Below are 13,959 nucleotides of genomic sequence, written 5' to 3'. Positions count from 1 at the left end.
ATGTAGAGCAGATGTGGAACAGCTGGGCAAGTGGCGCTTACAGCAAGGCAGAGATGAATATTAACCTAGCATGGAAAAAGTACACAACTCTCTTGCAGAGCCTTAGACAAGCAAAAGATGTCAGTGAAATTAAGAGGCATAATGACGACTTCATGAGTGCCTATGGAAAGTTTGAGCCTGCAACTAATGCATTACACATATTGCTGACCACTAAAGGAACAACCTTCATAAATCTCCTGGGAGATCTGTTGGCCAAAAACACTAACTGTCATGAAAAGATTATCAGAGAATATGCCGTATTCATTAATAAACTCATCTACAAGGGCAATACAATGAATCATTTCTACTATAAACTCAAGGACATCGAGACGGAAAATAAGATTAATGAGGGAGCTAGAATCGCATACGAGGCAATGTCAGCTATGTTCCAAGTCCAGATGAAGTGCATTAACAGCAGTATGGACTACATTATAAAGGATGTTACAGAACTCATCGACAAAAGTAAAGATAAATCAGTACTCGCTAAAAAAATCTTGTCATCTCTGGTGCAGGATTATGACCGATACGACTGGATGGTTGTTGCGTTTGGGGCAAAAAAATCTGGTCATAAAATAATTGAGATCATGAACCATCACGTTTTGTCAGGATTTACCGAGGTAAAAAAAGACAGCATTAGTGTGGCTGTCGCCAGACAGGTGAAGGGGACTCATACAAAGGCACTTATGGTAACAGAAGCCATTAGCAGATGTGTTGATGCATCAGTTCTGTGTTATGAGGTAGCAAAAAAACTCGGCAAATGTACTGAAACTGTGGAAAATAAGCCAGTGTCTCAGACGTACACAGCAGTGCATGCCTATTTAAGAGAAGCTCACGACAGCCATGATACAAAGGAAGTTCCAGATGAAAACTATGACATCAGTGCTTCTCCCGAAGACACGTCAACTCAGACTCCTTACATTTATAGAGGTGAATGTCATAGATTTCCAGGTGTGAAGGGTGGCAAGTTTGTTGTTCTAATTAAAAGTGATGAAGAAATAATGACAGAAGATCCCTGCTCCAAGCTGGACTGTGGTGAGAGAGAAAATAGAGGCAGCTGTGTTCGTGTGCCAGACATGTTCCTGGCAGTGTGTCAGTGTAATAACAAATACTATGGCCAGAACTGTGAGGAGACCTTAGATGACTACAAGAAGTACTTACATGGTACGATAATAGTGTTGGACAGCAGGCGTCGTATGGTTGGTCACTAATGATGCATTCTGGTGTCAGCAAATTTCATGAAATGACTTAGGCTTCTCTTAAATAACACCAACATTTTGGAAGATTTTATCTAAATATTCTCACTTGAATTCAAGTTTATTTGTATAGCGCTTTTCACAATACAAATTGTTGCAACTGTACAGAAAATTTAGGTTTATACAATATATTTAGTACTGAATATACCACTAATTCAATATGTCCAAAAGACCTGTTTTTCAGTCCATGAAAACACATGTATCCTAGAAACTAAAACTAAAGACTAAACATCTCTATCATCCAAACTTGATTTCAAACAAACCTAATTTGGGGCCAATTGCATGAAAGTTTTAGACAGTCTTAAATGCCTTATTTTTTTCTTTAAGAGTGTTTTCACACCTGCCTTATTTAGTTCGGTTGAATCGCACTAGAGTTTGTTTTCCCTCTTGGTGTGGTTCGTTTGGGCAGGTGTGAATGTAGCAATCGCACTCGAGTGCACACCAAAAGCGGACCAAAGAAGCGTACCGAGACCTGCTTGAAGAGGTGGTCTCGGTACGCTTTCAAACAAACACTGGAGCGATTCGTTTATGGTGAGAACATGAACTGAACTCAAACAGACACAACCGCAAAAAGTACTGCACCTTTTTGGACTAATCCATCTGCCGTAGTCAGCTGCGCTGTTCATTATGGGATGAGGACAAGTATTTGTTGACAGTTAACGCTTTAGCAAACATCGCAAACAAACTTGGAGTTGTGAGGAGGTGCGGAGCCTCATAAATTTGTCTGATGATCATATTAGGTCCCAATTTTCGAAAACTCACAAGAACATCACAATCTTCTCATTGTTTAAGGGGCCGTTCACATGTCGCGCCCAAAAACGCGTAGAAAACGCTAGGCGCGCCGCTTTCTTTCTTTCCAAACTGCTCTGTAGCTTGCGCTCCAGTGGCATCTGCCGTTGCTAAGCAACCATGACCTGCGCTCTCCATAAATACGCCAAAGTTTCAGCAAAGGATAAATGGATTTTCAGCATTAAAATTTGCTTGCAGTAGCTCTATTATTAAATTTATTAAAAAATGTTTATTCCTGCACAGCTATGATAAGCTGTTTCTCCAACTTGGCAGTGCTTTCAATGTTATTAAGGAAAAAGATGAAGCTGATTGGTTGGTTCATGTCACATGACCTACGGTGCGCTTGCAGCATTCTGAAAAGTTGGGATGTTTTTATCTCGATGCGGCGTGGACGCGAATGCAAAAACGACCGCGTCACTTCCAGCGCGTCTACAATTGAAATAACGAGCTTGAGCATGCAAAAGACGCTACATGAGAACAGCCCCTAACAGTTTAGAAAATACGTTCAATACACTGATCTATATAATTCTCTATTATAGATCAGTGGTTCAATGACACGATCTGGCCAACAAGTGATGTGGATGTTGTCACATGACTGCATTTTGGTTTGTTTCAACTGGTTCGGACCAGAGCAATCAGTTTGATGTGAAACGGACCCAAAACAGCAGAAAAATTATACAATGTATCATTTTTTACCCGTGGTCCGAACCACAGATGTGAAAGCACCCTAAGACTGGTCATAATTTGTAAAATTTTATGACATAAATTTACAAACCCTAACCCTTAACCAAAATATAAGATTGATTACCCCTTAATTAACTGCTAGTTGGTCAAACAAGTTCTTGAGACACTGTCTTAACATAGAGACAAAGTTTATGCAACTGGCCCCTGAACATCATTTCCTTTAGACAAACATAGCTGAGTGTCAAGAGTTTGGGTTCATTTCATGAGATTTTGTGATACCTAACTTGGTGTTCATATTTCTATAATGATGTATGAATTAAATGCATCATCAGCTGGAGCTGAGCTGTAACGCAAACTGCTAACTAAAGAGCGCCTCTGTTCACAGGCAGGAGGGACTGTATTTCTTTTAAGGTTAAGTAAAAAAGAAAAAACCTTTATCTCATTTTGTGCAGAATTTTAGCTGAAAAGTGTAGGAAATAAATTACTATAAAGGTAATTTAAACATAAATGGCCAATTCCTTAATATAATGTGCAGAAATCTGTGGTGATCTACAGTACATTTCCATCCCCCCCACCCACTTTATTTCTCAGTAGACCCTATGTCAAGACAACAAAGAAAATTCATTACATATATAACAATATATGTATTTCAAACACATTGGATTATTTTGTTTTCTTTCTACAAATTTTGTCAAATGTCATGATCAACTCCTGCCTGTCAATGTGATCAGATGGAAGAGTTTAAACCACATGCTTTTCCTGCTTCAAGCTTCTGTCCTCATTTTGCAAGCTGGTAAAAAAATGAATAATAAAAATATGTTGTTGCTTTTAGCATGTCTTTTTTATTTGCATGCTTACAAATACAATATTATTCCATATATAGTCTAGTGAAAAATAAATGTACTAAAATGCATTTGAAATACATTTATTTCATGCTAAGTATACCACAAATACATTTACATATTTATGGGTAACACTTTATTTCGATGGTCCATCTGTTGACACTCTACTAGTTATCAGTATTCATTTAGTTGCATGTCAACAGTGCATCAGTTGACATTCAACAACATTGTTTCAACAGACAAGCAACATACATTCAACTAACTGCCTGTAGATTTTAAGGTGCTTTTTAATTTCTAATCTATAGATTTTACAAAAAGTGCATGTTGACTGTCAGTATGTCTTTTGCAACATGTTATTAACTAATAGTCAGCTAACTTTTTGTAGATTGTGTTACCATCCTCTAAATTGTTTACCAACTGTTAATAAATATATAATTCTCCTCCCGTTCTGCTTCTCGTTGCCCCAAGTATTCTCAGTCTCCTGCAGTGATTCGGCCGGGAAGTAAATTTACACAGACACAAGTTCTGTATCTCCATTACTTCAACTTTATTGGTGTAATGCAAGAGCTTATATAGTATGTTATGCATCTAACCAAAAATATCTATGTGCGTCATATGGCATAAAAACAATATTGGGTGTACAATAGAATATCAGAAATAGGTCTAGGTATACAATAGCTCTTTCCTGTTATTCCTAACTAACTATATATTAATCAAACAGATACAAGTGTAAAATACATTAAGCAGCGGTGAGAAAGGAAAAAGGGAGGGGGGAGAGAAGTCAGCCACAGGAAGCTTCTCACGAGCAGAGAGAAAAACAGAGAGAAGCAGAGAGAGAGAGAGAAACATATTCTAACAGTTGCCTGCTTTTGTTTATAAAATAAACAATATCAATCTCTCTCTACACCATTACCTATACTCCCAATACTCATACTGGTATTAAGCAACTATAAATGCATAGAATATAGTCAGATAAAAATCTTCATTCTGTCCTTATATTGACAGGTCTACTCATCAAAGCATATTGAGAAGATACAAGATTATTCATGGCACGATTAATCAAAACTCGAATAAATGGAATAATACAACATACAATAAATGCAAGGATTAAAACCATAACCACTATAGGAATTAAGGCATTTACAAACATTCTTTGCCAGCCTGTAAGCCAGGATAAGAAGTCATCCCGATTATCCCCAATTTCCCTTGCTTGTAACTCATTAGCAATTCTAGTCATGTTCATCAAACCTTCATCAATCAGATGACCATCTTTATCATTCTCTGGGATATATGTACAACATGTTGTTCCTATAATAACACAAACTCCTCCCCGCGAAGCGGTTAATTGATCCAAGACCAATCTATTTTGAAGGGCAGTTAAGCGAAGACCTCTAAGTTCTTCTTTGACAGCTTCTAGGGTGTTCCTAGTAGTATTAATAAACATGAGCAACTCATATCTCGTAACTTCTGTTTCAATCATCACGGAAGTCACACCTACACCAGGGAACAGAGCTTCAAAAAACTTTTCTGTGCCAGACCAAAGTCGATGTTCCTTTGGGACAGGGTTATCTCGAGCCAGACTAGAAACTTTACTACGATTGGCGAGAGAACGTTTACTTTTCTGTTTTATTTCTTTCTCTTGTGATGGAAGTCTAACAATTAAAGAATGTTCTTCTAAACTTACTAGAGCACATCTTCCGCTCCAATCCTCTGGTAAAGAAGTATACACAGAATGTCCACAGAGCCAGAACCAGTCCCTTAAGGCTCTAGTTCCTCTTCTGTTTGGAACATATACATGACACTTTGGATTTCCTCCATATGAACAGAAAAAATCACATTTTTCTCTTATTGTATCATTACTCCATCCATAACCAACTACTGTAGTTATTGGAAGTGGATTTCTATTAGCACATTCTTCCAAATTAACATCTCCACCTTTTAAAAGACAGTAATGACAACATGTAATACTTTTCATTTGGCAATATTGATAAATTCGATTACATTTTTTCTCTGGAATTTCACCTAACTTGTAGTTTCCTTCTCGTCTTTCTACACAAAACAACGAATCAGGAATAGAACTCACAATTGTTAATTTAGCAAACACTTGAGGCACAAACCACACTGTTGCATTTGGTCTGCACATCCATTGTCCAGAAGTCTTTAAAGCTGGAATCAGTCCAGCAATACTGATGAATGAAATGCATTCCCATTCTTCTGCTGGCGGGGCCTCAACAATCACACGTGGTCCAGTAGCACTATGTGGCATTTTAGTGCATACATAACAAGGCCCTTTCTTACCATCAGCTCTGGCTGTATAGTTAGCAAATCGCCACCACATATTTGTCGCATATGCATGTGGCGTCTCATCTTCTCCAAGCCAGGTTTCATTTCCTGTACCAACAAAAGTATGAGCACAGGCAAACAAATTTATTAAAATGGCCAGATATATGACTGGTTTTGAAGACATGGCCAGATATTTTCAGCGATGGTGATTGTGAATCCTTGGTTCTTCTTCCTCGTCCTCTCGATTCCTCCTCAGCTCCCCGATCTCAAGCAGATGAAGAAACAACAGGTTGATCCCCTCCTCCGGCCGGAGCAGCCTTCACTCTACTGGCATGAACCCACTGTGGCTGATAGTCAGTCAGCACCCCGGTCCTCGTCACAGCGATGACCGTCGCAGGTCCTAGGTACTTTGGCTCTCCCAGCTTTGGAGGTTTCAAACACTTTATCAGCACCTGTTGACCTGGAGCAAAAGGGTGAGTCGGCTTTTCTGCAGGAAGAGGGAGAGAGAGAGAAACATCACCATTTATGCTATTTAACGTCTTAACCAGGGAATCCACGTAATCCGCGATGATCACCTCCGTGTCACCTGTGGAAAGATTACCTACACGACCTTTGACCCATGGGGTGGGAAAAGGTCTTCCCATCATTATTTCAAAAGGAGACATCTTTGTCGTTGATGAGGGAGACATCCTTATTTCTGCTAAAACAGCAGGTAATACATCAACCCATTTCCGTCCCGTATCTATACAGGCTTTAGTGATTCGATTCTTTATCGTAAGATTAAAACGTTCCACCACAGATGAACTTTGAGGGTGAAATGGTATGTTAAAGTGCCAATTAATATTTAGCTCTTTAGCTAATAACTGTGTGACTTTAGAGGTAAACGGCGTGCCATTGTCACTTTCAATAACTGACGGTATACCAAAACGTGGTATGATTTCCTTAGCCAATATTTTTACTACTGTCTGTGCATTTTCTCTTCCACACGGGAAAGCCTCAGGCCATTTAGAAAAACGATCAACAATTACAAGCAAATACTTATTGTTCCCACAAGGAGGCATATGTGTAAAATCTATCTGCAAATGTTGAAATGGCAATTCCGGATGTGGAAGAGCATCATGTTTGACGGGTTTATGTTTGTTTGTTTTAGCACATACCAAACAAGCGTCCAGTATTAGCAAAGTATTCTTTCTGACATTTGCAATACAATAAGATTGATTCACTTTCTCTTTAGATATGTGGGAGACACCATGATAATGTCTACACAGCATAACAACTGCTGATGCTGGCAGAGCAATTCTATTCTGGTTGTCTCTCAAAATACCTGTTTGATCCGGTTTCACCTCATTTGCTGCCCAGTGGTTCAAATCAGCTTGCGTCGGATTGGCCTGTAACACTTTAATGTCCAAATCATTATTCAACACAAAAGACATGATAGGCACCTCCGTGCCTGCTTTGTCTACATATGGACTCAGTATTACTTCTTTCGCAGCCCATTTAGCAACTTCATCTGCAAGTTTGTTTCCTTGAGCCTCATCTGACTGACCAGATGCATGCCCAGCCACCTTTATCACAGCCAATTTTGATGGTAACTGCGCTGCATGGATCAGTTCAGCTATAACACTGTGATGTGAAATTGGCTTTCCTTCTGAGGTTTTGAAATCTCTTTCTTCCCATAATTTAGCAAAATCATGGAGAACTCCATGTGCGTATTTTGAATCAGTGTATATATTAATACACTGGTCTTTTGCCAATTGACAAGCCCTTATTAGTGCAATTAGCTCTGCCACTTGTGCTGATTTATATGGCAGAGAATAAGCCTCAATTATACGATCTGGAAGTTCTACGATCGAGTAGCCACACCAGTATTCATTGTCGTTTGGTTTAAAGCATGATCCATCTACATACCAATGATTCCCCTCCTCCAGGACAGATGCAGAGATATCTGGCCTGCAAGCTGTGGAAGTATGGATTCTTGCAAGGCAGTCATGATCATCGTTCTCAAATTCCCCCTGTGTTAACAACTTATGCAAACATAAGGTAGGACCATGAACAACAGAAGTAGGTTTCAAAGTTAAGTTAGCAGTAGCCAATAAAATAGCTTCATAACCTGATCGACGTTGAGCAGTCATATGCTGAGTAGAAATGTTTTGCATAATAGCGCCTACCTGATGAGAAGTGTGCACTGTGATTGGATGTGAAAGAACAATGCGTTCTGCATCCTGCACCATGATCGCTGCAGCAGCCACTGCACGCAAACACGCTGGAAGCCCCTTCGCCACGGAATCCAATGTTTTGGACAAATATGCCACTGGACGAAAGATTCCCCCATGTTCTTGGGCCAGGATTGCGGCAGCCGTTCCCCCACTTTCATGCACATACAGATGGAAGTCCTTATCGTATGCTGGTAGGCCCAGGGCGGGGGGCCTGATCAAGGATGTTTTCAAATGTCTGAATGCTTGATCCATCTCAGCTGTCCATGTAATAGTCTCAGAGTCCTGTAAGGTGGCCGCTCTCAGGATTTTGTCATACATGGAACAATTAGGCACCCAGGATCTGCAATAGTTCACTAGGCCCAAAAAGCTTTGCATTTGCTGTTTCGTGGCAGGATGCTTGAATGTAGCGATAGCTTTTATACGATCTGCAGACAATCGTATTGTGCCCTTTGACAGTTCATGTCCAAGGTACTCGACCCTCCTCTGGACCCACTGCAATTTGTCTCTTGACGCTTTGAAACCGGCCTCTGCTAAAATGTTGCATACAATAGTGGAGGCAGCTTCACACAAGTCCGCAGAGGCACCAGTAACAAGTAGATCATCTGCATACTGCAGGAGACAGGTGTCTGGAGGAAGTTGAGCATCCATCAATGTAGCGTGCACTACAGCGGAAAAATGAGCTGGCGAATCGCGCAGGCCTTGAGGGAGGCGTGTCCAGGTAAGTTGGGCGTGGTCAAAGGTGAAAGCGAACAGTGGCTGCGAAGCAGGATCTATGGGGACAGAAAAAAATGCAGAACAAAGATCAATGACCGTAAAATAGGCATGTGAAACAGGAATAGAATTAAGAATAGTGTGCACATCAGGTACAATAGGAGCTAATGGCTTTATCAATTCATTGATTTTTCTGAGATCTTGTGTCAATCGCCAGGAACCATTAGGCTTCTTTACTGGATTAATTGGTGTGTTGTAATTTGAATGAGTACGGATCAGAATGCCTTGAGCCAATAACCGTTCAATAACAGGTCGAATTCCATCTTCCTTCTCTTTGGAGAGAGGGTATTGTTTACAATAGACTGGTGTGTCTCTGATCAGGTTTGCTACATATGGGCGGGCGTTAATAAGGCCTGCATCATCCTTATGCTCAGCCCATAGTTGAGGGTTAACACCAGGCACTTCCGGTCTTGCTGCAGTCTCAGCCTCAGCGGAAACACTTCCTGCATCTACAGTGAGAGAATATATGGCAGGAAACATAAGTTGCAGAGAGTTATTATCAAAAATAATGTTAGCACCAAGCTTGTGTAAGAGATCTCTTCCCAAAAGACAAAATGGAGCATCAGGTATAACTGCAAACGCATGCATTTTAAACAAAGAAGGATTGTCTTTAGATGTGACCGGTAAAGTTGGTGTCATTTCACATCGGACAGGGACACCGTTAATCCCAACAGAGTTGATAATTTGCCCCGAAATAGAGCCTTCGTAGCATAGACCGCTTAATGATGAAATCGTAGCCCCTGTATCGACAAGAAGGACATATGGTTTATGATTGATATTTAATTCAATGAAAGGCAAAACAGTCGATTTATTTGGATATGTAAGAGAAATCATTGAATATTCATTAGCGGAAGGCTCTTCACTCTGTGGGCACCCCTAGCGAGGAGTCCAAGCTGTGGGGTATTTCGGGTTTTGTTTCTGTTGCTGTTGAGCTGGAGGAGCAGTAGGTTGTAACTTAGGGTTGCTAAACCCACCTTTTTTCTGTCTTTTGTCCCACTGTTTTTTACGGCAAGCTTTAGCGAAGTGGCCAATTTTTCCACAATAAAAACAAACTTTAGACCTTGTAGCTTGTTGTGGGCGTGAGTCAGCAACATCAGCGACTTGCATTACTGCGAGAGTCTTTCCCCGGGTATCAAATGCACCTGCGGTGGAAAGCTCACGCAGTCTGCGAGCCAAAGCTTCTACAGAAATATCATTAATGCTCGGAGTAGTCAACCGAACCAATTGTGCTGTTTCTTTATGCATGTTATTCAGAAACGTGTTAACAAACAATGGCGAATTTTGTTCTAGAGGAATAGCTGATTCCTCAATCCAAGCATGCTTAAATCTATTGAAAAATGCGACAGGTGTCTCACCATTCTTTTGTTTAGTATTAGCAGCATGAGACAAATCTTGTTTAGATGAAGACAATTTCACCAAAAATGCAGTCAGCTGTGTAAAAAATTCTTTGAGTTTTGCTGCATCAGCCCAAACCCACGCGTCATCCTCATCCTCTGAATCTATAATAGTCAATACACGAGATTTTGGTCGAGACAGATCCAGCGGTTTATTATCTTTCGATGAAGCACCCTGACGCGCTGGTGGTGCATCATTGAGTGGGTCTAAGAAAGGGATTTCATCAATCAATTCCTCCTCTGTAATCTCCGCAGGCAATGTTTTAGTCAAAATGAAGCGATAATCACGTCCAGTCAACTGACTGTACGCGGTTAAGCGCTTCAATATGGACACATATTGATGAGGACACCTGGCAGGATCAGGCAGTTCTTTAGAAATTGCCATAGAATCGGACATAGACAGAGGAGTAATTTTATAACCATCTGGTAACTGTACAAATGGAAAAACATCATTTGTATTTGGCAATTGCGGATATAATCGATTCGAATTTGACGGAGCCGGTTCAGAAGGCTTTGTAACACTGTTACAATGGGGCAGAGGTGCGCTGGGGGAACCAAAGAGGGATTTTTTATTTGGAACCTGTTCTGGTCCTTTATCCCAATAGGGCTTCATTTTTTTCCATACATCAAAAGACTGTTTCATATAATCATAATCCCACTGTGGATCTCCCCATCCATTTCGGATCATAGCGTAAGCATTTTGCACGTCATTGTCTTTAAACGAGCCATCGCGAGGAAATGGATCCAATTGTACTTTGCCCTCAGACCAACCTGCCAAATTACTCAGATACGGTTCAGTATTAAAACCTTTGTTATTTCTGTACATCCAGTCTCTCGGACTTTCCCCAAAAATCGGTTTCGAAATTACATCTCCCATCATCGATCAAAGATGTCTCATCAAATTTAATACACTTCACACAAGCATTAGAATGCCCAAATAAAACACAAAATAAATTCCGCGGTTTTAAATTAACTTTTTGATATTTTGGCCAAAAGAAAGCTTTCAATTCATCAAAATTCATATGTTCACCTAGGAGACCGAGAATATCTTAAGCAAGAGTTGAGCGTGAAAATAATCTTTCACAAAAACATCTATTCCCAACTAGAAATAGGTAATGAAAGCATTTCAACAGATTCTCAAAACTTCATCCCACATTCAAATAGTGAGGTTAACCGCAATAATCCAATTCACGTATATCTTACACAATACGAGAATATCCTTTTTGTTTACCAACAACGGAAACAAAATCACAGCACAAGTAAGCCATCAATTTCTCCAAAAAGACAGGCAGAAAGAATTAAAACATTTTCTTACCTGTCTTTCTGAGAAACTCCCGGAGAGACGAGCCCCCAATTGTTAATAAATATATAATTCTCCTCCCGTTCTGCTTCTCGTTGCCCCAAGTATTCTCAGTCTCCTGCAGTGATTCGGCCGGGAAGTAAATTTACACAGACACAAGTTCTGTATCTCCATTACTTCAACTTTATTGGTGTAATGCAAGAGCTTATATAGTATGTTATGCATCTAACCAAAAATATCTATGTGCGTCATATGGCATAAAAACAATATTGGGTGTACAATAGAATATCAGAAATAGGTCTAGGTATACAATAGCTCTTTCCTGTTATTCCTAACTAACTATATATTAATCAAACAGATACAAGTGTAAAATACATTAAGCAGCGGTGAGAAAGGAAAAAGGGAGGGAGGAGAGAAGTCAGCCACAGGAAGCTTCTCACGAGCAGAGAGAAAAACAGAGAGAAGCAGAGAGAGAGAGAGAAACATATTCTAACACCAACTTATTAAAATTAATCTGTCAGTTGATAGTCTACAGTCATGTCAACATATGATCAACAGCATATTATATCATCCTTACTTAAGAGCCTCAAATGCATCAAATGAATAATTACTTAACCATCTCATTTTTATCAAAATCACTAGTTTGTTATCTGTTGATAATTAACTAAACATTAGTTGTGCATCTGTTGTGGGTCAACTAATCTAAAGTTTACATTCAGCAGACTATTAGTTGGCATTCTCAACTAAGCATTTGTAGATATATTTTAGGACTATCCAATTAAAGTGAAAAACAGTTGATAACAGTAGAAAGTCTATAAATTATCAACAGAACACATACAAGCATGCATTAATTGTATGCAATATATTTCCAGTTTAAAATGAAAGTCAATACCAGACAATGAAAATAAAATAGAACAAACACTACAGGCAGGATTATTCTGTCCCTCTATGTTCTATAGTATTATATTAGTTTGCCGGTGCATTTCTTTATTTTTCCACTTGGGGTCAGTATCTCCTTTAGTGTTTCTTTTATGTTCTTCTTCATGGATTATAACGCATGTTTCTACTCGGCACTCTGTTGTGATGTGCGGACACAGCAGTAAAAAAGTTTGTTACACGCTGTGTGAGAAAATTTCCGGAGGTCAGGTGTTGACATGCTTCACTCTTCTCAGTCCCCTTATCTTTGGGAAGCTTTGACATGCCATAATCTGTAAGTTATTAGCTGCTAATTTTGTTTTTCTAAATGTTTAGTTATTTTTCTGGTACTTATGAGGTCATTTTAACTCTTTCAAGCAAAAAGGTTGTTTGTGATCTAAGCCAAGCTAATGTTGCTAGCTTCTGTTTAGTATGTGGTTCTACAATATCTTATAAGTCAATGTGAACACTGCTTTTACTCAACTTAGGTCATCAGGTTGTCAAAAGTAAAACAAGTATCTTTTGTTTTACTGTGTAGCTTTCATTAAGGCTTGCTGAGTTCATGTTCTACTAAATCTAGAGGAAAAGAGTCGACCTGTTATATTCTTACTGATATGTTGAATAGTATTTTGAATTGCCTGTGAATCTGCAAGTACTCCTAGCTGCAGACTGTAGCGCGGTGACGTCAGGTATGTGTTTACCGCGCATGCGCAAAGTGACGTATGGTATGCCTGTGTAATTTGCATTGTGTGGTGACGTTAGGCGTTTTCGCTTCGTTTGTGACGTAACGCGTCATTAAAACGCATGCGCATACTTAACATAATACTCTTATAAAATGTAAAAGTATTAAAAAAAGCTAAGGTGAAAAAAAAGAAGGGGAAAAAAACAGTAATATGTAGTACAGCACAAATCCATGATTTTAACCATGTCTGAGGTAAAATTATATGGAATTACAGAGTTTATTCTGTAATATTTGTGTAGTATTATATACAAGGTATTAACATTGTTGCACTTTATTTCACTGTGTATATTGTAACATTACTCTGCACCTTATATGTTTCTTATTTTAACCTTTCCTCTGTCATGATTCTTGTTTATTTAGTATAATTATGGACATTTTTCTGTTGCTTTGGCAATTCTGCCTGTGGAATATTTAAGCCAATAAAGTAGTATTAAGTTAAATAGACTACATACAGTATATTTTCAGTGTCTACATCCCATTTTATGCATGGTGCCTCCAAAAAACCAAACTGATAACAGTGATCTTTTATTGCAAACAACAAAACAAAATATAATTGTATATACTGTGATGAGTCGGCTGCCTCCCCCCTAATTATCATCACCACCCCGTCCCTTATTCGCCGCCCTTCTCCAGGCTCCCAACGGGAGTGGGTGTGTATGGGAGAGGAGAGTCGCGAAAACATCCCGGGCTGGCGGTGTGTGATGAGGAGCACGTGAACTGAATGAAGCCTC

Source organism: Garra rufa, unplaced genomic scaffold, assembly GCF_049309525.1.
Source record: "Garra rufa unplaced genomic scaffold, GarRuf1.0 hap1_unplaced_004, whole genome shotgun sequence".
Taxonomy (NCBI): domain Eukaryota; kingdom Metazoa; phylum Chordata; class Actinopteri; order Cypriniformes; family Cyprinidae; genus Garra; species Garra rufa.
Note: the sequence above shows the minus strand (reverse complement) of the source record.